We start from the raw sequence: 4742 nt of genomic DNA on the forward strand, positions 1-4742 counted from the left end.
GCCATTATTATCGTCACTCTGTTTCCCGTAACAGCACTTTGTTACACTTTGTGTTAATGTATTTTTCAATCTTATCACTTCAATAAATGTCAAATGCCAGTTAGAAAGTCTGAATATTTCCTGATTAAAGACGTCACATTAGGGAAAATATATGGCCACCAGGGGGAGCCATTTCCCCAATAATGAGCCCTGTACAGATAGCAATCAATAAAGTAGCTCATATATCTTTTAAAATGTGTCTTCTGACAGTGAAGTGATGTGAACGGCCATTTTCCTGTGTTTCTTACTTCGGTGCAGAAAACAGTATTTGATCCAAATGATCCCTGTTCTTCCATAAACAGTCCACTCATGTTATTTTTAGCTCTTGCTGTCACCAAAAGAGGCACAGACTCACAAAAGGTCCTGGGTGTTGCTCCCAGAAATGCTAACCAGGAAGCTACATTAGCTTCCTGTTACATATGCTAACGTTAGCGATAAGGGCCATCATTTCCATTCATTCCCATAAGTTCCCGTAGTAAATCCCCACATTGTGCAGCCTGTTGTTGTTATCAAAGACTGGTTATGATCCTGTTGCAGGCCGAGAGGCTGAGGTGAGTGACACCGACCTGCAGCTGTTCAGAGACCACGCCAGGTGTGCAGGGCTCACCGGAGAACTGGACTACATGCATCAGAAGGAGCAGGGTAAGACCAGGACTGGACCCAGACTGGAGCCGGACTGTAAACCGGACTGAGGCCTAAATCCTGTCTTTGTTTTCCAGCGTACTGCTCTGAGGAAGAGTCTGTCCTGGTGATTTTCTGAGGCTTCAGCGAGAAATAACACCAAATACACAACAATAAAACCTGTTCTTTCTCCACTGTTGTGTCAGTCACTGTCGTAGCCACAGCTGCCCTGGGGCATGTTCAGACACATGCTGTGAACCATTTCCCCCGTTTGAGGAACAGTTGGTAATGAGGCATTTACAAACACAAGCTAATCATGAATAATAGTGGACTCATTATGATGAATAATAATGAACAGAAGTCTTTTTGTTCAGATTAGGTCATAATAGGGGTGCAAAGGGGTGGAAAATTCCCGACATTTTCCGGACACTCCCAATGGGAACAGTAGTTCGGATATAGTGTGAATTATCCAAAAATTAAAAAACGGTCAAAATGCTAAATATAAATATAACTGAGTGATGTACAAGGCTCCACTGTCAGGACAAAACCTAAATTCTGCTTAATTCTCTTTCTTATAAGCTTTCTAAAAGTTTTATGCCATTATTTAGTTTTCTCACAGGGGTTAGGGTTAGGTGAGTGATTGGTTAATTTCACCTGTTTTTAACTCAGACACTGACCAACACTGTACGATGCGTGGATGGAGGATGCATTAATAGGACTTTTTAAACAATACAATATTGCCTTCCTGCACAGTGCACACACTTGATGAAAATGCAAGAATAGGACTTCTCTCTTCTAATATGTCACTGTATCTGTCAAAACATTGGCTATGCTGCAGTTTATCTCTGTCTTTTCCATAAATTCATGTTAATTCCCTTGGAAAATTTCCAACATTGAAAATTCTTGGAATTTTGCAACCCCGGGTAATAATAAGTAAGTCATGAGATCATTAAGCATGAGCTCACGGAAAACTCATCATCAAAACAGTTTGGCTGTAGGTGTGTTGTGTGGGTGTGTAATCATCAACATCATCATCATCAACATTGTCATCATCATCAACATCGTCATCATCAACATCGTCATCATCAACATCGTCATCATCACCATCGTCATCATCAACATCGTCATCATCAACATCGTCATCATCAACATCGTCATCATCAACATCGCCATCATCAACATCGTCATCATCAACATCGTCATCATCAACACCAGGACAAACTGTATTCACCTTATTCCGGAGGTTTGTGTGGGCGCCGCCATGAATTGTGCCCGCCGCTTTTCTCCTATGTGGAGAAGTCCACATAGAGTCAGTTCCTACACGAAAACAAAGCTGTTTTGTTTTTGTAGTTGTGTCGTCTGACCTCCGGCCGCGTGTCTCGGACACTCGGGTAAAGAGAGGGGTGGAGCTGTCAACCGATCACCACCTGGTGGTGAGCTGGATCCGCTGGCAGGGGAGGAAGCCGGTCAGACCTGGCAGGCCCAAGCGTGTTGTGAGGGTCTGTTGGGAACGTCTGGCGGATCCCTCTGTCAGTGGGGTCTTCAACTCCCACCTCCGGAAGAGCTTCACCCAGATTCCGGGGGAGGCTGGGGACATGGAGTCCGAGTGGACTCTGTTCTCCTCCTCCATTGTTGATGCGGCTGCTCGTAGTTGTGGCCGTAAGGTCTCTGGTGCCTGTCGCGGTGCCAATCCCCGAACCCGGTGGTGGCGCCCGGAAGTAAGGGATGCCGTCAAGCTGAAGAAGGAGTCCTACCTGGCCTTGTTGGCTTGTGGGACTCCTGAGGCAGCTGAGAGGTACCGGCAGGCTAAGCGTGCTGCGGCTCGTGCGGTCGCAGAGGCTAAAACTCGGGTCTGGGAGGAGTTCGGGGAGGCCATGGAGGAAGACTATCGGTCGGCCTCGAAGAAATTCTGGCAAACCATCCGGCGCCTCAGGAGGGGGAAGCAGTGCTTCACCAACACTGTTTACAGTGCGGGTGGGGGGCTGCTGACCTCGACTGGGGATGTCGTCGGTCGGTGGAAGGAGTACTTCGAGGACCTCCTCAATCCCGTCGTCACGTCTTCCAATGAGGAAGCAGAGGCTGGGGACTTGGGGGTGGGCTCGTCCATTACCGTGGCTGAAGTCACCGAGGTCGTGAGAAAGCTCCTCGGTGGCTCCGGGGGTGGATGAGATTCGCCCTGAGTACCTTAAGTCTCTGGATGTTGTAGGACTGTCTTGGCTGACACGTCTCTGCAACATCGCGTGGCGGTCGGGGACAGTGCCCCTGGATTGGCAGACCGGGGTGGTGGTCCCTCTCTTTAAAAAGGGGGATCGGAGGGTGTGTTCCAATTACAGAGGAATCACCCTCCTTAGCCTCCCCGGTAAGGTCTACTCCGGGGTGCTGGAGAGGAGGATCCGGCCGATAGTTGAACCTCGGATCCAGGAGGAACAATGCGGTTTTCGTCCTGGTCGTGGCACACTGGACCAGCTCTACACCCTTCGTCGGGTGCTTGAGGGTTCGTGGGAGTTCGCCCAACCAGTCCACTTGTGTTTTGTGGATCTGGAGAAGGCGTTCGACCGCGTCCCTCGTGGTGCCCTGTGGGGGGTGCTCCGGGAGTATGGGGTCCGGGGCCCTCTGTTAAGGGCTGTCCGTTCCCTGTATGACGCAGCAGGAGCTTGGTTCGCATTGCCGGCAGTAAGTCAGACCTGTTCCCGGTGCGTGTTGGTCTCCGCCAGGGCTGCCCTTTGTCACCGGTTCTGTTCATTACTTTTATGGACAGAATTTCTAGGCGCAGCCAGGGGCCGGAGGGTGTCCGGTTTGGGAGCCTCAGGATCTCATCTCTGCTGTTTGCAGATGATGTTGTTCTGATGGCTCCAACGAACCAGGACCTTCAGCTGCTCTGGGGCGGTTTGCAGCCGAGTGTGTAGCGGCCGGGATGAGAATCAGCACCTCCAAATCTGAGGCCATGGTTCTCCACCGGAAAAAGGTGGCTTCCCCTCTACGGGTCGGTGGGGAGTCCTTACCTCAAGTGGAGGAGTTCAAGTATCTCGGGATCTTGTTCACGAGTGAGGGGCGGATGGAGCGTGAGATGGACAGACGGATCGGTGCGGCGTCAGCAGTGATGCGGTCGCTGTATCGGTCTGTCGTGGTGAAGAGGGAGCTGAGTCGGGGCAAAGCTCTCGATTTACCGATCGATCTACGTTCCCACCCTCACCTATGGTCATGAGATTTGGGTCATGACCGAAAGGACAAGATCGCGAATACAAGCGGCCGAAATGAGTTTCCTTCGCAGGGTGGCTGGGGGTGAGGAGCTCAGTTACCCGGGAGGAGCTCGGAGTAGAGTCGCTGCTCCTCCACGTCGAAAGGAGCCAGCTGAGGTGGCTCGGGCATCTGTTCCGGATGCCTCCTGGTCGCCTCCCGCGGGAGGTGTTCCAGGCATGTCCTAGTGGGACAAGGCCTCGTGGAAGGCCCAGGACACGGTGGTGGGACTATGTCTCCGAGCTGGCCTGGTGTCGCCTCGGGGTCCCCCCAGAACAGCTGGAGGAGGTGTGTGTGGATCGGGAAGTTTGGGCATCTCTGCTGAGACGCTGCCTCCGTGACCGGGCCCCGGATAAAGCGGAAGAAAATGGATGGATGGATGGATGGATGGATGTCGTCGTTGTTATCATTATTTTATTGGGAAAATACTTTTTAAGGGCGAATTTTATGAATATTAAAGTAGCAAATTAGCCCACAAAAGCTGCCATTACTTCAGACTTAGAAAAAAAAGAACAATTTATCAATAGGGATTTGCAGTGTAAAATGTTCTATGAGTGCACGAGAGGCTCAGGACAAGAGATAATGAGTCAAATAATGTCAGCGCTTTAGTGTAATTTGTAGATTATTTTGTAAAGGGGGGCCTATGGTTGGTGGTTCGAATACTGGCTGCCACAAGTGCAGTCTGGTATGTTCTTGAGCAAGACACTTCACCCACCCACATTGCCTGTGTGAACGTAGTGAGAGACTGGTTGGTGGTGGTCGGAGGGGCCGATAGCACAGATTGGCAGCCTGACTAGTCTGCCCCAGCGGTGGCTACAACAGTCGTTACACCCGGTGTGGAGTGA

The sequence above is a fragment of the Gobius niger genome (genome assembly GCF_951799975.1).
Source record: "Gobius niger genome assembly, chromosome: 14".
NCBI classification, from domain to species: domain Eukaryota; kingdom Metazoa; phylum Chordata; class Actinopteri; order Gobiiformes; family Gobiidae; genus Gobius; species Gobius niger.